The 21,504-nt window shown below is 42.8% G+C and overlaps 1 protein-coding gene across 3 annotated transcripts in view; it reads left to right on the top strand.

Moving 5' to 3' along the window:
* The window catches only part of ARHGEF7 (Rho guanine nucleotide exchange factor 7), a 128,112-nt gene that overhangs the window by 18,625 nt on the left and 87,983 nt on the right, over positions 1-21,504 (top strand). The gene's annotated exons all lie outside the window — the stretch shown is intronic.

Genomic DNA, 21,504 nt, shown 5'->3' with positions numbered 1-21,504 from the left:
TCCTGCAAGTATTGTTTTTTAAGTTATTTTTTTAATACAGGTTTTTTGTATGCAGATACAAATTGCTGAGATGTATTAATGAATTTGCAACTCCATGTTGCTTTTCCCTTCTGGAAACTCTTAGTGTTTGCTTAGAATAATTCTAGTGTCGAGTAGTTTATCCTACTTTGAAGCTTCACTGCCTATGATGAATGTCTGCGTAGATGGAAGGGACTGTAGAATAGCTGCGTACGTTGTTGGTTCACAACTTACTCTGTGCTTTTTGCTTAGGCAAAGCATATTTACTATATACTGCTCATGCCATTTTTGTTTTAAAAGCTATTTTCCCCCACAGTTTTGTCTTTGGGTAGGAAGACATTTAACTGTACTTCCTTCTGAGAAGTATGACCTGCTTTTCGAAGCAGGGTCCTAGACAGTTGTTGTACGTGATGGACTCTGTTCTAGAAGAATATGGCTGGATATGTATAGTTGAGATGGAACTCACTGCAGGTATACAGTACCTTCCACAGAAGTCTGGTGAAAAAGACAAAAATGAAAGGGTAATGGTCACAGAGCATTTGTTCCTGTCTGAGCCCTAATAAGTTTTGCTGTAATGATTATTGTGTACCTGTGTCGTGTTACTCCAGTTTTGTTCTCTTTCAAAGGAGTTTCAGCTTCCTGAATATAATGTAGTCTTTCCTCTTTCTTTGACCAGAGCTGCTTGACAGCTTGCAGGGCCAAAAAGAGGCCCTGGAGAAATCACTGTATAGTTCAACAGCAGAGGAGATTGTTTGGGGAGCAGTTAAATGTGGAATAATAAGCAACAGGTTAATAGAAAACCATGTTAGTGTCTGTTGTTTAAAGGGCAGAGTGCTTGATATATCCTGTGAACAATACCAGGCTCTATGTGATCAAATTCCATGAGTAGTGTCTTGCAGCATTTTTCTGCTGGCTTTCATCACATAAAAGATTAATGCCTGCTTATCTGCAAGTATCTAATGTTAACAGGTTTCTTGAGCTCAAAAATGTTTTGTATTTCTGACTTTTATACTGATGTGAAAAATGGCAGCTGGCTAGTGGAAGAAGATAGACAAGCCATGGATCTGAGAACCTTCTCTGTACCTGCCAAGAGACCTGCTTGCCTGTGGGATTCAGGATGGTCATTTTATGACAGAGTCAGCAATGCCAAAACCAGGATTTTATTTCTACAGTAAACTAACCAAAGAATAAATAAAGCAAACCTGGCAGTCTTATGCAGTCTAAGAAGATCCTGTGTTTTGTTTATTATTAAATCTTGTACAAGAAGGATTTGCCCTTAAGGTTCAGAACACTGCATGCAAATTTGGGAAATATAATTCATAGCTCTCGAGATTTAATCAAGATATACAAATGTCCATAAATGTCTATAATACAGCTCTAGCCTTGGGGAAAAGTTTGTAAGGGGTGCCAGTGTCATTCTGTTTGACCAGCTTATCTTTTGGGAGCAAGCCTGCATGTCTGTCGTCTTCCCTTACACCCACCCCTACCATAGCAGTTCATCTATTAGGTGATGCTCCTCTTCTCTGAGCCTTGCATACTTCTTTAGGTCATTATAGCTACAATCCTACTACCGTTGTGGCCTTGGAAAGGTATTCTGCAAGTTGGCCTTCAAAGACCTATTCGTATAAGGAACGCACGGAGCTAAGCTGCTAGCATGGATGGACTTAGGTGACATCTGTTAGTGAATTAGGAATGAGTAGGATTCTAGTACTGAAGAGCTTTAGGCCAATCTTATGATGATACAGAAATTCAATCACCCAGCTACTCCTTTCAGCCCTTGTTCAGACTGTAATCTTTGTTTTGTCAAGAACAATATTTTCTTTAGATTTGCTCTTGGCTTTATTCCAACAGAATGCCTTTCTAACCCAGAAGGTGTGTTGCCGAATGCTGTGGCTGAAGGCCTTCGTGATTTTTTGTGATAAACGTTCTTCAGAATTGTTATGTTTTAAAGTTACCATTCTTTGCTTACAGACCACACGTTGGAAAGTTTTATTTGGAGGCTGAGATCTTACGGGTAGATTTTTCAAAAGGAAAAAGCTGTACAAAGAGGTTGCATCTTTTATTAAAGATATGGCTACTGTATTTCTTCCCCCCACCCCTGATTTCTAATTGTTCGCAAAACTACTCTAACAGATCTGTACTAGCTAATATTTACAGTAAAGTGTGGTGTGTCACTGCAACTTGCCTTGTACATACTGACCTCTAAGAAATGACTGTGTCATGTCTGTTGTGTCCGTCCCCCCCCCCCCCCCCCCGATTTCTATCCTTTTTGTCATGTGTTAATATGACAGTACTGAAAATCGTTGTCTCATGCAGTTTGTTCTCAGGTCTTGTCTTTTTGGTCTGTTTTGCCCATCACATATAACAGAGAAGTGCAGCCTGACTTGCATGATTAGAAGGCCATGTTAGCACATCTTGGAACCTTCACGTTACTTTTATAGAATGGCTTCTTTTTATGATACGAAGGATTCTTATGATGCACAAAGTAGTAGTCTAGGACTGTGATGATGTTTCATGTGTTTACCAGTTTTTTGTATTTGAAGCCTTTGAATACTACTTTAAGGGTGTCTTACAAATAGAATGGTGGAAAAATAGTCTTTTGGTTTTTTTTTTTTGTAAGGTCAAACCAGTTCCTCATCTCGTATACCATTCATGCATGGTGTCATGGTAGTTGAGGAGGTGACAGAGAGGCAGGAACATATGGTGTTGGACAGGGAGGAGTGGTAGTATCAGAAGCTGTTACAGTTTTATCCGGTAAAACACGGTCTAAAACACGAATGTGCATGTTAGCATTTCAGATCCTCACACTGTTCCCTGCTCACTTAAACCTTCCTTCTCTTCCTATGAGAATTTATTTCTTGTGGTTCTGCCAAGCTTGTTGCATCACCAGTTGTGGTATTGTGCTATCGCTTCTGGACTAAAGCAACTCCAGTGGCTTTCATTAAATAGGAAGAGTGCTTCTCTTTGTTGGGGTATGTGTTTAAAAGCACCTGATACTGAAAAATTTTAAGACGACTTTATAAAAAGAACCCTAGCAAATAACAAAAGTAGATTAAAAGCATGTGCCTTTGTAAGGAGTACTGTAACAAACATGGTTGGGGAACGTGGTAGTATTTTTTTTGGCTATGTAAGGGATATATTCAATATTTCTCAAGTAAAAAATTTTTCAGAAATTTGGAATTTGGACCATACGTATTTTCATTCCTGCCAATTCTTTTGTATTGCACGCTGGCATGATACTTTGAACGCAAAAAATATAAGCGAGTGTGCGTGTACAGAGTCTGTCTGGCATGATGGGTCTGACACGGGCGCAGATCTGTTTGTCTTCACTGCGTGGACCGTACGTGAGGGTGAGTCTGGCATGTCAAAATACATCCAAAACGTTTCAGTCATGTTTTGGAGGTCAGTATGTACAAGGCAACTTGCAGTGACACACTGTACTTTGCTGTAAATATTATCTAGTATAGATCTGTTCAGAGTAGTTTTGCGAACAAGTCGCTCTGTGGTTTGGGAGAGGCTTCTGTGTAACTGCTTCATTTGTGGCGTTCATTTGGATCTTAAGAATAAAATGAACCTTCATCTAGCAATTAAAATATATTGCACTATTAATCTAGAATTCGCAGAAGATTTCAGCATTGTACTCTTATGCTCAAATACAGCAAGCTGTTTTCACAAAAGGGTTTCAGTGCTTCTTCGATAGAAGAGGAATTCATCATGTGAGGGAAAGCCTGGAAACTAGGAAAATTGGGAGGAAAGGGCGGGTAGAGAGGGCTGGAGGGGAGGAGGCTTTTGGGTAGAGCTTCGAGTCCCTGAGGGGAAAAAAGGGAGAAGAGGCTGCTTGCTGACTTGTGCTGTTCTCCTGACTTGTCAAAGGAGTTCTTGCCCTCTAATTTCTTTAGCCCTCTCCTGCCCTCCGGCTCTTTGGTTCGAAGCACGGTGAGGAAGGGCTCATCTGCTGGCTTTCTGAAGGGTGAGAGCTGCGGCAGGAGGGACTTCTGATTAGCCCCGAGGAAGGAGCAAGCTGTGCAGGGGTGGTGGGGATGCCAGGTGTGAAGGCGGTTCTTGGGAGGAGAGCAGGTGAGCTGCCCCGTCCTTCCCAGCAAGAGAGCGACAGCAGGTCCAGCAGGTCGGGTGGTGAGAGAGGGGAACGGAGACGGCGTCGGGGCAGCGTTGCACCTGCTGTCAGTGAGCGCGGAGCAGCGAAGCGTGTTTCAGGAGACCCGTCTGTGTACGCGTCGGGGCCTGCCTGCCCGTTTCCTTCGCAGAGGATGGCTATGGTCTTGTTAGCTGCTGTTGTGGTTTTTATGAATGACTTGTGAAGTTGGGCTTCAGAAGTCTCGGGCTCCCTCTCCACACGCATTTCTCTTGAATAGTTTTGAAGACATGTAAGAGATTCTTTAGTGGGCAAACATGCTGAAAATAGAAATGTAGATAAAGCTTGCCCTATACAACTGGGCTTGTGTACATTGAACATAGTTCCCTTGTTATTAGGTGTCAGCTGAATTTCCCAAGCCTGTGTGTGACAGAGGGAGAACAAAAGATTTACCTCTATACAGAATGTGTTACCTCTATACAGAATGTGGTATTCTGTGTGAAGAAAACTTGAGTACCTGCAGATCTAATGATGCAGCACTGTACGTTTTTAACACAGGCTTTTGGACTAATAAGGTCCTCATAGCTGGGGTGCCTCTTGCAATATAGGAGACGGCAGTGCTCGGCCTCTGCAGGAACTTGGAAAACTTTCTCCTCTTGTGACAATGACTATGTTGGATCCCTTTGGCAAGGGAGGAATTCTAGCAGAACGGTTGCTTTTAGATGAGGACTACGCAGAAGAGAGTCCAAGTCTGTAAAACAGTCTGCTGGTTTTGTTTACCGTGACCTCAGCAGAATCTTCTCTTGATTTTTACTTGGGACTTAAGAGTCAACATAAATCACTTCAATTGTGTGAAAATGATGCAATGTCAAATCTAGGTCTTCTGTGACTTGCTCTGATTTCTTAAATGCTTCCAGCTTTGCAACGGTTCCTGACTTCTGCTCGCATGTAAATGTCTTGGCAGGTGTGGGAAAGGTGATACGCACTCTGCTGTGGAGAGGAGGTTTCACAGGCTTGATTTTGCAAGATTGTGTTGATGAGAGGAGAAAAGTGCCTTGCTCGCTTCCTCTAATTGAAAGGAAAAGGCATATTAGAATATGGTGATTTTTCCTTTTCCTTAAGGGGAGTTAATGTTATCTTACTACGTTCAGCTGAATATCCAGATAGCTCTAGCTCTCGCATGTTTCAGCTTGCACCCTCTGTTTTGCTGTAGTTAACTGTGTTTAGATGTTTCATCAGGTGCTGGGCTGGTCCCGTCAGTGTTACTGAGAGCTGGAGTCTGCCCGTGCGGGAAGCGTCACGGCTCTTTGACACGACTAGCTTTTTCCAGGTCTTTACAGGTTTCAGGAAATACTGAAAAATTCTAGGTAACAGAAGATGGTAGTGCTGACAACCTCAAGCGCCCGTTACTGAAAATAAGCGGTCTTCGGCCGCGTTGCTTCAGTCCATCGCCGACCCGTCTGGCGAAGCCAGCAGGGTCTAGCCGGTGGGTTGACTTGAGGGCGGGTGGGAAGGGGCCCTCAGCCGTGTGGGAAGACGACGTGGTGTTTCAGTAGGTGGCAGTCCTCCTCTGAGTCAGCCCGGGGCCAGCCGTCAGCCTGGTGCCAGAGGGAGAGAGGGAAAAAGAGGGAGCAAACTCTTCCCGTCAGTGCCATCTTGCGGGCCAGGCGCAAATACGCGGGCCCGAGCGCTGGCGGCTGGGGGAGCAGGGGGCCGTCCCCCCGCTCCGGTGCGGGGTGGGCTGCCGGCCGCTGTCCCGAGGTGGCTCTGCCCCGGCAGCCTTCGCTGGGAGCGCGGGGGGAGCCCCGCTGGGCAGCGCAGCAGCTTCAGCTTCGGGGCCAGCGCCGAGGGCGTGAGGGGTTCTCCGAGTACCCTGTGCTTCCTCAGGGGATGGGGCTAGAGGCTCGTATTTAGCAGGTGAAATCCCGACCGATCCTTCTCCCCCCCTAAACTTCAGCTGAAGTTGGAAGACTTCTTCCAGTTTTTGGACTGTCGCGTATTTTGCGCAGCGTAGAGTGTGGCTCTATTTCATCACCCGGTTGGCTGCGCTTCCTTGAATGAAGTGTTTAGAAATTATTAAGTAGCGGTTGCTTTTGAATCCGATTTAGAAACAAAACATTAAAACTGAGCCAAGCCCCTCTGCAGTACAAATCCTCCATGCTACTTGCTTCACCAGCCCTATGAAGGGTAGAGTGTAGTAGTGCAACTACCTTAGGTGGCGAAATAATAAAGGAAAAAAATAGAGGGGGGGGGAACCCCAACAACAAATATGTGCCATTACTAGCTGGTGTACTTCCTGTTTGTGAAGGACACCTTCACAGATCCTCTCCTGGTAGTGCTGAGTGATTTTTCAATATATTTTTTTTTTATTCCCGTGCCCCCCACTGTCTTGTTTTCTACCCTCTACCCCTGATTTGTTTTCCTTAAGGAGGAGGGCATGTGAGTGGTTATCAGAGAGGAATAGTGGTGGTTAGTGAGAATGTGGTGATGACATGCTTAATAGTTTTTTCCAGATATATACTTGTTAAATATCTTGTGAAATTCACGCCGGATCAAGTCTTCTCCCTGTGATGTCCACTCTTGCTTCACAAGAACCCCTAGGCTGTTTTGCATGTTGATTTTAGGGGATTATTAGCTGGAAGTGCCAGCAAAAGCAGTAGCTCTTGTCCTCTTAGGCTGGTAGTGCTGAAGAACAAACAATTGTCCTAGCTTTAATTAAATTATTCCTCCCTTTTTTCCCCATTTCTCCAAAAAGGGGCCTTAACTGGTTTGATTCCTTCATGCAGATCACTCAGCAGAAGAATGGAAGGTGGGTGTGCGAGGGGCATTTTTCTTTTAATGGCATTTGCAGCACTGGAACGAATTAAATAGCCCTCAATTTTTAGGGTGACTTAAGTGTGCTGAGATTTGTCTAAATAGGACTCTGGTCTCTGTGCTGAAAGCTGTAACACTCCTTTTTCCTTTTTTTGTGGTTTTTTTGGTTGGTTTTTTTTTTTTTTTTGCATCAAGTTCCCCTCTGAAAAATTTTAAGAACGGGGACTCTGGGTGTCCCAGGGCAGGGTTTGAGTGCTGGTTAAAATGCTTTCCCCTCGCCCACCTGCCTGGCAGCGACTGAGCATGGTGGAGCAGAGCTTCCAGGGGTGCTGAGTGGCTTCACACGTAGCTGTGCACTAGGCAGCTTCCTCTGAAGCCAGGAAAATAGAAGCTGAATTGAAATAGTACAAAAATATTTGATGGTGGGATTATTGGTGGTTCAGTGTAACGGTAACCGGTGGTGAATTTACGTGTAACAAAGGGAGCCAGTTTAATTGGTCGCTGCTGCCGAAAGAGGTCTGCTCCCCCCTTTACTTTCCTCTGCCCTCCCTGCCATGGCCATTTCATCTTGTGCTGGTTCTCATGTGTGCCAGCTAGCTAAGTAAATGCACAAAAATCCAAACTGTTCCCTCCCTACCCTCTCTCTCTCAAAAAACCCCCCAAAACCCAACAAAAAAACCCCAACAAGAAGGAAGAGAGAAGGGAGGAAAACCCACTCCACCTTCAACAACAGAAAATTGTGCTTCCCCCCAGCCCACCGCTGATGGGATGGCGAGCCAGGTTGCCTCGGTGCAGGGTCGGGGTGCTGGGGTTGGTGCAAGGGAGGAGTTAGGAACACCTGTTAGAGCAGGACCGTGTATTTTAGCAGATACCTGGATGGAATTTGAAATCCTGCTCTAATTTTCAAACAGAAGAAATTATTTTTGAGAATCCTATTGATGGGCAGTTGCTCAAGCGTCTGTCTGTGTAAGGAGTTGGTTTGGTTGGTCAGGGAGCAGGAGGCAGTGTTAGGCTGTGCAGGACCCTGGTTTAGATCAGTGGGAGCTGCCGTGGAAACACCCCTAGCCAGGCATGCACCAAGTCAATGCTCACTGCCAGAGTTGTAAGGAAAGTCAAACATGCACTGCCCAAGTATTATTTTTACTTTATCTAGATAAGTTTATGCTGTGTTTCATGTTTATTTCTAATGAAATATGAGCAGAAACACCGCTTGCTTTATTTTTAGATGAATTGCCAGGCTCCCAGTTAACTGTTTGTTGCTTCCCTGCCAGTCTCTGGTGGGTTAGATTTTTTTTCTTCCAGTGTAACTGACCCCCTGAACTGGATCAGAGTGGATCACTTGAGTGACTGTGGCACAAAGGACAGGGGAGAAGGGAGGGGACTGGGACCTCCTCTTTTGGCAGCAGCGTCCAACCTAAAATAAATAGACCTTTACTTACTTTTCAGCTGGATCAGTCTATTCTTCAAATATTTTGAGTTCATTCAGTCAGGACAAAGCAAAGAGACTGGGAGAGGGGGTGGAATTTATCACACCCACCACCACCCCACTTTTTCACTTAATTAATGAACAAAAATGAGGTTTAAGAAAAAGACAGTTCCTAATTCTGATCTCTGTTAGCAGAAAGTGCCTAGAAGCAGTTTGTTTTAAATCAGCAGGTGCAAATACTTCTTCCTATTTGTTAAATTAACTGGTTTTCCATGCAAAATATGTTAAAGCATTTTTTCTTGCATGTTTTCTTTGTATGTTTATTAGCTACATAGAGTACCTTCAAAACTAGTGAAGTACACTTCAACTGATTACCATGTTTTGTCTAAAAGCAGCCTCAGTGCAGAAATTATGACATAGTTCATAATTTTCTGTCACTTGATCAAATTCTTTGTTCTCATGTATGTTAAAGCATTTAAGCATGTGGGGATAGGGTAATCTCCCACTTTTTCTTCCTAAAGATTGATATCCAGTGTTTAGGAAAGTGCTTGAACTACAAATATGGAACAGGATGTTAATGTATACTAATCTAATCATTATTTGAGTAGGCCATTTAAATCCATGCACTCCACAGGTCTGTGAGCAGCATAAAGTAAATTACAAGAAAATGCATTTTCACACCCTTTGCCTTAGGCTAGTTCTTCACCTTGGTGTCACATGAACATTTTACAAAAGATAACTTCCATGTATAAATACAGCTAAAGTATTTTCTGTACTTGGCAGTTAAACTGAAAGAGCAATTCTTCATTGTTAAGATACAAAGTTGTTGTAATTGGCTGACTTTGATATTGTAAACTGCTGATAGTTAAATTGACCGCATCTAGGTATTATTTATGGCCTAAGTTAATTAGTTGGCTTGGAGGGCTCTGCAGTTTTGAAGATGCCTGTCAGCTTGTTGATTTCTTTCCTGCCTGTACTTGCTTATTAAGATGGCTTATCTCTTAATTTTTGTTAATATTCCTTGTAGAAGTATCTTATTTTCAAGTGCCTGTATATAACTCAAAATTAAGTGAATGATTGTAATTTTATTTATAGCTGCTGTCAGCAAATGCGGAAGAAAATGTAGATGTGCTTTTAGAGCAGTCCAAAAATCTCAGATCTCAGGGAAGTATTCTTTGAGGTAGAAATGACAGAATATTGTAGCTTAAAATGCTGCAGTTTGTTTTTCCTAGTTGACATATTCAAGAATGTGTAATTTGGGCTTGTTTTGCCCAGGTGTAAATAAATCAGTTTTTCTATTAGTTTAGCTGATAAGTAGGTAAGTGGGGTACTTATCTTTTGTATTGTAAAAGCATTTCAGGACCAGAACAACTGTAGACGAACTTTTGCGCACTACACTTTCCTCAAATCTATTTTTGTTGTGGATGCTATTAAGGCTTTGACCAAAGAAAAATTGTTATGCTGAAACCAAAAAGTTTTATTGGGCCCCCTCTGTATGCGTATTGTGATAACAGGTAGTTGTTTGGTTTTCTGTAGGAACCTTGCCTCTTTTCAGCTGGAAGGCTCTTCAGTGCTCTTCCTTTGTTCATCGGACGGTCTCAGACTTTTATTGGATATGTTTTAAGTCTTCGTTCGGAGGCAGAATTAGTAGCTTCTGCATGGATGTTCTGTGGTGCTTTCCACAATAACGTCAGATACAACCTTTTTTTGGTTTGGTTTGTAAGACTGTTTATGAAGGAGTGGTATTATCCCGATTTCACAGTGCTTGAGCTGCAGGCTAAAGCATCTGTAGTTTGACACAGCTCCGGTGGACCTCAGTTGCAGCTGTGAGTGCTAAAGATGCTGCAGAGCGGACTGAAGCCAGGCTGTGGTCCTCAGGTAGCTTAAACCCATTGCAGCAGCGCAGCAGCAGCGTCTCATGCTATTGCTTGCGTACTTCTTGCCCTTCCCTCTTCTAGCATGGCTGCTTGGCAGACTTGGTGGTACAGGGAGATGGGCTGGTAGAAGTAACCCTACTAACCTGCTCTCTTTCCCTCTGAATCAGTTCACTGTGGGGATCAGAGGGAGCTGGGGCTGGCACAAAGTGGGGGGATATTTGCAGTGCTGCCTCAAATTCATTTAAACTCTTATTTAACTCAAAGCCTTGGCTTCTGAGCAGCTGAGGAGACAAGCAACAGATCAACTCAAATGAAACGAGATTGCTTTTTTTGTAGTGATGCAGCAATGTTGTGGCTGATAGGGGGAATTAATTTCTCTGATGTAGCTGTCACCTGGCTTCGCTGTGAGACACAGTTTGCTGGCTTCTTACCATGCGTTCTGATTTCTGCAGTAAATGACATGGGCATCTAAAGGAGTAGGTTTTGTGAGCTTCTGGCTCAGTGGCAATACTAGTTTAGCACCTCACCAGCCTCCTTGTTTTGCAAACTCAATTCATTTTGGAGCTAAGTTGCAAACCAGGACCCATTTTCTGCAGTTGCTTTTTATCCAGGTAGGTGAAGTGATTTGCCTGAGTAATGTACAGAATGTGGTGGGTAGGAGGATGTCCTATATGAGAGAGATTTGGGGCCTGGGCGAATGCCCTTGCAGGCAAATCCTTTTTTAAGGCTTGCTGACTGATCCTTTGACCAGCCTTGCCCGAAGTACTGAATGGGGACAGAGATGTTGAGGGAAATGGTAATAGGTGATTATTGTATGTTGAATATGCAGATCATCTTTAGGTGATCCTAGATTTAAAGAAGTGGAGGGGGAAGCTCCCTGTGGGAGCAGAACTGCCATCTCTCCTGCTCAGCCTCTGCGCCTGAACTGTCAGTGTATCTGCTACCGGCGGTGAGCTCATGTTTCTTCTTTGTGCTGAGCTGGGAAGAGACGGGCACGTTCTCAATTGCTGCATTTTCTGAGTATTTGTTGATAGCAGGGGGATGACATAACTTGGCTTCTACACCAAGCTCTTGACAACTGTTTTTGTTTCTCCTCTCCCATTCTCCCTTTCTTGTTGGCTTTGTTTTCCCATATGGGTTTTGAGTCCTGATCTTCCTTTCTGCATGTTCTCAAGTGATTTGCTTTGCTGTTTCCTCTCTCCTGTCATTCCTAGCCTAGCATCAGCTGACTAGCCCTGATTTCTGAGGTCTCCAAGACAAGTAAGTCAGTGCCATCTCTGCTCAGAGAGAAAGGTGTTTTTCTGTCTGTTTCTGCTACTTACTGTAGACCAGCTCTGATGCTGGTGAGGCTTCTGAAGTGGCAGAGACCTACCTGGGCAAAAAAATGGATTGCCTTAGTCTTTAGCGGATTCAGTTTGTTACAGTGAAGGTGGTGATGGGCTCAAAAACTGTTGGGCAAGGGAGGCTGCAACTTTGAGCTGAGAGTGTGGTTAAGGAGGATTGGGATTTCCAAGGGCTGCAGTTCTCTGTGACACTATCCTTCCCTTGCTTTCAGTTCTGTCTTCTAGACCCCAGCTAAAGTTAGTTACGGAGGCTTCCTTTTACAGTCAACAACAGAAGCCTCTCCAGAGGATGACCTGTGGTGGATGGGATGCATGTCCCTCTGGGGATACAAAAGGAGACAATGGTTTCCTAAAATAAGGTGAAACTTAGCCTTGACGGTGTCATTCTTCCACCCCCAGCTCCTCAGTTCTGGATCTAGCTTTTTTTTCACGGCATTTGAATTGGGCAGTTGCTTTCTCTTCGAGGTTCCCTCTTTTGGTGTTAGTGTCCAAACTGTGTTGAGACCTCCAGGAAAATGTTCTGCTCTGTGCTTTGCAAGTGGACTCCTCTGTGAATCTGTGACATGCTCTCTCTCTGTCCTAAACATGTGTATAGACTAGTTTTAAAGAAGAAATGAACAAAACAAAGCCAAAGGGTCTTAAGCTGGTCAAAATTGGGTGGGTTTTTTTTTCTAGGGGACAATTTCTGGTACATTTTGGAAGGAAATTTGATAGTGTAGAGAGCCTTTAGAAATTCTGCTCCAAAGCAAAGGGAACTAATTGTTTCGAGGTTTGGATTTCCCAAACTTGAGTTCTGGCAAACATTGTTTTCTTGGTGTCATTTCTGGTAACAACAGGATAGGGAAGTTGTGTACAAAATATTGATAATGATAAAGTGAGGCATGAGGTACGTGCACAACATGAAAAATACTAGTCCAAATGTTTGAAGTTTAGGAAAGCTTAAGAGAAAATAAAAGATCTGATAATGGAAAGTGTTAGCATTGACAGGACTACCAGGTCCTGATCCTGCAGACTGCTGATCTGAAGTAAAGCCTGCCAGACATCTACTAGTGTCTCTTGAAGAGACTTGAACTGTTGGGGTGATGTTGTACTGCAGTGCTCAGCCCTTCAAATAGGGTCTTGGTGATTTTGTTTTGCTACTGAGAGTCCTGAAGCTGGATTGAATTCCGCCTAATTGCTGCCTGTAATTGCTCTGAAGTCTGAGTCTGTTCTTGGTAGTAGTTAAGGCAGGTCTCATGAAGGAGTGTCCTCGTCCTCACTGCCTACTGAATACTGTAGTTTCATTAGATAAACTACCCAAGTGAAATAATTATATTTTAATGGCAGTGTCTACCCTCAGGTAACTGTGGCGATGCTTGAAATGAGGTACGTTGAGGCTTGTTTGAAATAATCCTGATTTTAATATTAAAACAACTTTTTCATCTTTGTATGTTTCTTTTGCTTCTGTTGAATATGGAGGCTTTGTAGTCCTGAAGAGGAAGCCTCAGGTGCCCTTCCCGTGAGTTAATGAAGGACATGAAATTCCCCTCACAACAGGAAACTCTCTCTTCCTTTGTTTTCCTGCCTTTTTAAAACAGTCTCTCCAAGGGAATTTATGCAAGCAGACGCAGCCTCCCTTTTGAGGCAGTGAGCTGTGGCTTGTTTGACAGTCAGAGAACTTCTTGCTCGAGCAGCTTGCAGAGAGCACAGCTGCTCTCCTGCTCTCTTGGCTTGAAAGAGATTTGGATAGAATACCTTGGCCCATAGTTGGGGTGGCAGGGTGGCACTGGGAAGGAGACAATCTTGTGTTGGAAGCCACAGTGGCTTCACATAGGACTGTGTAGGTTAAATTGTTCGGAAAGTACTAGGATCGTGGAGTTCAGGGTGGTGAGCTGCCATGAAGCAGAACTTGCATTGCTTTGGTACGATCGAGGCGTTACGTTATGGCTTTATTTGAAGCATGTCGTAGTAACTTCATTTTAAAAGATGGTGTGAAGTTAGAGATAATGGTATGAATGTCTGTCTGGAAGGAGCTGCTTTTAGAGCTGGTAAAAGGTATTGTGGAAGGTACTGCTGCATGGTTTAAGAGCAATCTTCATAGCTGGATTTATTGTCTGCGTACCCTAAAACTAATTAGGTTGCAGGGCACGAAATACAAGGAGTATGTACTGTACATGTATTGCTTTTTCAGGTGTGTGTTATTGGGCAACATGCCAAGCTTTTTGCAAAATAAGGCAGGCTATTCTAGAAGCCTTGCAAAGGCTTGTGTAAAACAAATTTGGCTTGACAGACTGAATGTACAAAATAAGTATATTCAGTCTGTTCTTAAAAACAAATGAGGAGTGCTATTTAATAGTTATTTTATGGGCCAGATGTGTCTAAAAACTGTGTGTTTGCTTTCAGAGCTATTGTTACTTCTCGGAGGTTAAAAATTTTATTCACTTGGAATTTTTTGCTAGGAGCTGTGACCTGTTGGAAAACTCCAATGTTGTTCTAACTTGTTTGTTAGCTTTGCATTATGTTTCTTGCAATGTATCTGAAAGGGTTTCTCACCTCTAGAAGAACTTCAATTTTTTTTTTTATTTTTTTTTTGAACACCAGTCACCTTTATGTTGTCTTCCATAAAGATAACACGCTTGTGGCACCAGCCCTTTGAGAGAAAGTTGCTGGAGACTTTTAAGCAATTCCTCTTTGTTGGAACCACATCTTTTGTTTTCTAAATGCTCCTGGAGCATCCTATTGGAAAATCTTGCTTACCTTTTCAACCTGCTTCTAGAATGGCACATTTTACTCCACTATATTTTCTTTTAATTTCACTTCCTTCCTGCTTGCAGCATCTGGTATCACTTGTTTTTCATATGAGAGGAAACAGCAGGACTTTGGAAAGCAGTCAGAGTTTGCAAACGTGTGTTGTGATTGGTAAAGAGGAGGATACACCTTCCAGGAGAGATTTGGATCAGCCAGAGATGCATAAGATATAGTACAGAAAATAAGCGTTACCATCACTGTTCCAGCTACAGGGAACAAACCTGGTATTGCTCATGGAAGCTCCTGTGCTCCTGAACAGGTATCGATAGCTTTTTAGCTACTGTATTCCCTAAGAACAAAGTCTTGCTGTAATCGCTTTCTGCGTCACTTTGCTCTGCATTGTTGCAGTCCTAATCTGGGTTAAAAACGTCGGCAGTTGACCCCTGCTCCAAGAGCAATCCCACAGTGCAGGAACAGCTCGAGTGGCAGCCTGGTGGCTTCAGAGCACTTTCACTGTTTCCTATTCACATGCAAGGGAGAAGCCCTTGCTTTATTTGATCAGTTTAAGGCACTATGTGCACTAGGTTTTTAAATGGGCGATACAGCAGGGTACCTGGTAACCTCTTATCTTTAGGTCATAGGCTGTATTTTTCGGTGTGGTTAGGCACACAGGAAAGCTCTCCCCTCTTTTGCAGCTCAGTTAGGTATAAGTAGCCATTATGTGCCTTTGCTTTAATAAGTAAAGGAAATGAGAGGGCATTGCCTCGAGCATTGCTTGATGTGACGCCTGCTTTTGCCATGTGCAGAGCACCTTGGTGGGTGTTTTGGTGTGTATTGAACTCCTCTGAGGCTGGATCGTTACGATCACTGCCCTAGTTACTGCTTTTAATGCCTGACCTCATATTTTTCTATTTCTTTTATTCAGTTGGGAACTTTACGCTGCATTGGCATTTTCTATGTTAATATAGCAGTATATTTTGCAGACTTTACCTCCTGTAGAAGTTATGTTTCCAGTGCAGTATGACTCTGGTAATAACAGGATATCTACTCCGATCTCACAGCTAAAAGGCTGAGGTCTTCAGACTGGTGTCAGTCACATCAGTGACCTCAGCAGGAGTTTCACATGTGGTTTTGGGGGGGGTGTTGTAATGAAGATCACGGTCTGAAAAGGGTTTGTACGTGCTCTGACTGGCTCGTTCTGAGACTGGCGCTGAATGCCAGAGTGCTGTAGCTGTTTATGCCTTTACAGTGATGTCTATGATGAATTGTGTTTCTGAGGATGCTGTAGCACCATGTGATTTGGGTGGTATCTTTCTCCTTTAAAGTGTTATGTAAGTGACAGTTTCAGTTTTAAGTGCTTCCCTGTAGGGGTTTCAGTTACGCTTGAAGCTTCATCCTTAACTCTGCATACTTAACTTTGATGTGTCTGAGAAAATCATGAGCCTCCAGCAGAAGTCTCATTAGTATCAACTGTGAAGATGGGTCAGTATAATAATCCATAACTTGTTCTTCTAGACTGAGGCTGGTTTTTGTGGTATTTAAATAGCAAAGATTAAATGGGGGGGGGGGAAACACCCCATGTGTTAATATACCACATGAAATTTTTATAACAAAATGTTATTGCTGTTCTGTGCCATAACTTTAACATACTGGTATAGTGATATATGGAGCTGTTTCTTATTGCTTGTCTCCTTGCTGTTATTTAAACCTAGACATAATTACTAGCTAATTTTGAAGTGGTACAAAGTTCATGTCAGTGTTAAGTGGTGCATTTGGTGATATTCACATTACAGTGTTTGCACCTCTTAATGGTGAATACAGTTTGTTGCCCATCTTCTGCTGTAGCTGTGGGCTGCCCTTGCGAAGGGAAGTCCTGATAGTCCACAGTTTTAGACAGAGTCCTGCCACTTCCCCAGTGTCAGATGTACAGACTGTGTAGTTGCAGAGTGAGTTGTTTCAGTGAGCTGATATTAGGGAAAACTAAGGTTGATTATCTTTCTGTAGCTGAACTGACTCACCCCTTGATTACCCTGTAGCCAGATCCCACACTGGGGAGGTGTACGGGGTACATCTGTGGGAGGCATTGCGTCAGCATTGCCTCTCTGGGTAACAGGGTGCAGTTGCAATGACTGAGGTAAACTGTTTTCTTAAATTTCTGGCAGGTAATTTCTGTCATGATAGTATTTCTGTATCTTCCAATATGACTATTCAGTTGCTTAACTCGGCTTTTAAATCCTGTATTAGTTGTAAAACGAAGTCTGGTGCGTGGTTTTGAGAGTTTGGGGAATAAAGGCTAATTATTGTTGCTCAAGCAGTGTTTTACCGAGGGGTTTTCTGTAGTGACTAAGTTAGCATAACAAACTTTTTTTGCTTAACTTGGCTTTGGAGGTTAAAAATGCAGGACTAGTTTTGTGGTCTTTAATGACCTAAGGATGACTATGCAAGTTCAGATGAAAGGTCAGTTTACTTTGTTACCCTGTGAGATAAGGGTCTGTTAATAGATGCCTGGGAGAAAAGGTGTTAAAAAAAAAAAAGGTGAAAATACAGTATGACACCTTCTGTTATATCTTCCCAGCTTCTGACGGTCCATAGCTGAAGAGCTTCTTGAGGACTTGGGGATGGTATCTGTATCACTGTGTATTTAACAGCTCAATGGACCCCCTTCTATGGCTTTTTTTTTTTTTTTTTAAATAGCTTTCCAAAGCTATTTTGAGCTTTTTTTACCTTCACAGCATCCTGTGGCAATAAGTTCCAGAGTTAAATTATGCATTTTATAAAAACTTCCTTTTGTTTGTTCAGCTGTTGCAGCTGGTGGCAATGGGTGGCTTTGTTCTTATGTTATGGATCTTCTCTGTGCTATACATGACTTCATAGAGGACTAGTGTACTTTGCTACATCCCATATTCTCTTTCCACGATGAACACTTTTAGTTTATTTACTCTTTCCTTTTATGAAATCCATTGCATTAATTTAGTTGGTTTAAACAGTATACATCTCTGTACCCTTTGTTGTTTTACGGTATCATGGTGGACCAGAGCTGTATTTAAGTTACAGAGGTACTATGGAAATAATAAAAGCCATCTGTTTGTTGCCTCTGTCTTTTCTAATTTTCCAGTATTGTTTCTCTTGGACTTCACAACTTGGCTGATCCTTGATCTGAAGTTGTTAGCTGACTGTCATCTTTTACTTGTCAGTGGGAGTAGGTAATTTAGAACTAATTTTTATGCAAGTATAATGACAAGGTTTGGTTTTTTTATTATTTTGACTGAGGGTAGTTTTTGCATTTGTTAGGCCTGGATTTCATCTGCCACTTTTAACATTTGGTCATCCCCAAGATGGTATGGTAGCTGTTTGCTATGAGTTCAAGTTTTGACTACTTTGAGTAATTTTGTATACTTAACAAAGTTCATTCTTCATGCCTTTTGTGAAACCACATGTACATTGTATGGAGTAGTGTGGGCCCTAAGTCAGATCCCTATGGGACGCTTCTGGTACTCCCTTCACAGTGAAAACCAATCATTTGTATACAGCTATTGTTTCTTACTTCTTGAGCACTTCTGAATCTTCAAGAGGAGTCTCCTAGCTCATATTACTTTTGTTTAAAACAAAACCAACCCTTGATAGGTGTCTTTTCAAAGGATATTTAGATATGGTGTGTTAACTGGACTACCCTATGTTTACGACTAATTGCTTCAAGGATCATAGATGCATTTTGGAAATCAAGGATCATAAATGCATTTTGGAAAGATTACTTCCTTCTGCCAAAGCAATGTTAGTTATTTCTATTTCCACATTTATGCAAACCCCACCAATTCTGTTCTTTAGTATAGATTTTATCAATTTACAACGCTTAGGCATTGCTTTACTGGTCTGTAATTCTCTGGATCTCTTCCCTTCTTTCCTTCCTTGATCTTTAAAGGCTTGGTTCGTGTTTGCTGCCTTCCATTCCTCCGCTACTGAGTCCAATATTGCACACTACGGTTAAAATTTCAATTTAGTATCAGAATTCTTTGAACTGACAGGTATCATGTAGTCCTGGCAAATCTCAAAGGTATTGTGCTTGGTCCTTCTCTCTGACTATTCTGTGAGTTGTAGCATTGAGATGAATTATATTTATAGCAATGCCCAGGAGAAATGCTGTATTTAAAGGAAATGAAATAGCCTGCCATTTCAAGACTTAACAGAAGTTGTTACAAGAGCAGGGAGGAATGGAGGCCATGTGAGTTGCAGATAAATGTATTGACTCTTCTGTTGACAGAAGAGATGAGTATCTGAGGTTGATAGGGTCTCAGTAACGGGTGGCATGGAGAAGGTGGGAAGGTTGTTTTTTGTTTCTCCTTGCGCAGGAGCTAAGGGCCACTCAGAAAAAGCAAGCAGTTGGCAAGATCATATCATATGAAAGGAAGTGATTCTTCACAGTGTAACTGAGATGTGCAAATAATTTCTGTGAGTTTTTATAGAAGTTGAAATTATGTGGATTACAGAAGTGACTAGAGAAGTCTAAAAAATCCATTTAAGGCTTTTAAATGCAGATAGTCCCTGAGACACAAACTGTAGGAAGAACATCTTGGTTAAGTATTACTATGTAATATTTGCCTTTCTATATTCTTCCTTATTGGCAACTCTTAGATGTAGGTTTTGGGCCTGGGTGGGCTGTCGTCGATTTTTCTTAAGTGCTTGTCCTGATTCCACAGATGGCATCCCTGGACGCTGCTTGGAGGAGTGTATGGCTCTGCGAGAAATTCTTATTGTCAGGAGGAGCAGCTTTAACTCCTGGGTTCTGCTGCATGAGCAGCAGTTACATTAGCAAAAGATCTCACACTGAAACAATCTTTGCCAGTCACTGAACTGTTGTAACTCGTAAAAGCACACGGTAGCATACCCGAGTCTTTGTCAGAAGGTCTCAAGCTCTAGTGCCTGCAGACAGACACATTCCTGACCTTACAGGGCATCACCTACCACAGGCATGGACTCCTCGGCATTGGCTGGCTGTATGGAGGTGATAGGAATAGGCTATCTCTGTATGGGTACCATTGATCAGGTGGTGGCTGAAGCTTGCTCTGTTCAGTGTCTGCTGTGGAAACCCAGGACCTGCCTTCTGGATCAGGGTGCCAGATCAAGGCCCAGACAGTGCTGGTGAGGTAGGATGTGTTGCAAGTGAGAGGCTGGATTTAGGACTCTGTGTCGGGAAGGTTGGAATGTGAGCGGTTGTGTTTTGGAGAGGGTGTTGAAGTCAGGGCGTTGCAATGGGGAAGGTGATGGCATGAGGCTAGAAGATTCCTGGACCACGGAGATGAGAATATTTAGGAGAAAAGGAGGAGCTGAGATAAACTGTTGGGCCTGGCTGCTCATAGTAACACCTCTAGCTGCCCTTGCCAGCTTGGCTACCCAAGCCCATCATATGGCCTATCAGCTGATGAATGAGAACTATAAAATTCTTGCAATAGCTAGTTTCTTGGAAAACTTATCTTTATTTCTTTCAGATTGTGTCCCCAGGCATGACTATGAATAAGCAGAATTGGTGTGGATTTCATTTTTGTTGTTGCTTGTAACCTGCTTAGAGCCCATCTTTTATTAATATTTGGAATATAGAAATTTTAATAGGTATTCCCATAAACTGTAAGTTTGAATTTCTTACAGAAATTTATTACTGAACATCAGCACGATGCTGGATGATTGGGGTGGGGGTGGATTGCAGCTAAGTTGTGGGTTTTGGTTGTGGGTTTGTTTTTTTTGTTTGTTTGTTTTTCTTTCTTTTTCTTTTCCCTGTTGGAAAATACCCGAACAACAGTGGCATTTCCCAGCACCTCAAGTGAATCTTTTTCTCTTGACAGACAAGGTGTTTCTCTCCCACACATTGGCTCAGGTGCTAATCTCGTCCAGTACTGAGCTGGTTTAGCTCCTGAAACTTGCAGCAAATTTCCTGCTTCTTGCTGGATTAATTTTCTGCCAGTTCAGCTGCTGGAACTGAATTGCTGTGGGGGTTTAATGACGCCCTGAGTGAAAGAAGTGTGAGGTGGTGTGGGAGAAGGGAGTGTGGGAGATTTCCCTCCTGAAAGCTTGCCCCGATTGTGGGCTTGTGAATCCTGAGCAGCAATGGTTTACCTGGACCTGTGCTGCGTGTTGTGCCCCTCGGTGTCTGCCTCACCCTTCGTAGGGATGACTCAGCTGCTGGCCTGGCAGCTGCTGAATGCCCTTAAGTTACAGGCTGTTGCATTAAATTGGCTTCGGTTTTCTGTCTTCCTCGCCTGAAGATGCTGGGACCTCTGGCTGCCCGGCTGCTGCTCAGGCAGCTCCACCAGCCCCACAGCAGGAGGAGTGGTGGGTCACTGGAGCAGGTGGTGGTGAGGCTGGTCCCTGCTTCAAGTCCTGTGCCTGCCCTTTCAAAATGGGTTTTATAAATGGTGGAGGATCCTGGATCACATTATTGCAGGTGCCTGGGAGAGAGGGAGAGATCCAGTCCTAGGCTCCTTTTTTAAGAGTATTTGTACTGGCTGAAATCAAAATGGTAAGCTATGAATCAAAAAGGGTTTGCTTGGGAGGAGCTGTAGCTCAGCGGGGCGTGCATGCAGTTTGGTGCTCTTCAGTGAATTTTTAAAATGGAAGTGTTGAAATGAACTCACTCTGATCTAACTGAAACCTGAAATCTTGGTTTTGGGGGGCTTGTTCATTTCTGCTAACTATTTTGCAATTACTTTTTTCCCATTGGTGATTCTAAATGAAAGCTTCAACAGGCTATATGGAAATTCAGTAAGCCTTTATTCTTAATTTTTGGCACTTTCCGCAGTACATTCAGGAAGCAGTTGAGACTTCTGATTAAATCCCTTCTTACCAGAAGGGTATAACACTCCTTTTTTTTTTTTTTTTTTTTCTTTCTTGCATTTCTAATTTTCTTTTTCCCTCTCCCACTTTTTTTCATTCGTCTAATCATGCTTAGTCAAATTCTGACCCATGCTAGAAATCTCAAAATATCAATTCCCCTTTAGTCTTTCTCTTCCAGCTACTAATACATATTTAATACTACAAGCATTTTCCTGTTTCTTCTGTTAATAAGTTTATTTTAAAAAGTGTGTGTGCAGACAACAAAATGAGACTCCTAAGGGTGCTGATAAGCAGTAGGTGAAATAGTGTTTGAGGTCAGTGGGGCTGTTTTCGTGGCTCATGCTTTGTCTGTAGTTGGTTCTCCATTGATGCTGAATCTGTGCA

Source organism: Haliaeetus albicilla, chromosome 25, assembly GCF_947461875.1.
Source record: "Haliaeetus albicilla chromosome 25, bHalAlb1.1, whole genome shotgun sequence".
NCBI classification, from domain to species: domain Eukaryota; kingdom Metazoa; phylum Chordata; class Aves; order Accipitriformes; family Accipitridae; genus Haliaeetus; species Haliaeetus albicilla.
The sequence above is the reverse complement of the archived record's forward strand: the minus strand, read 5'-3'. Positions and strand labels throughout refer to the sequence as shown.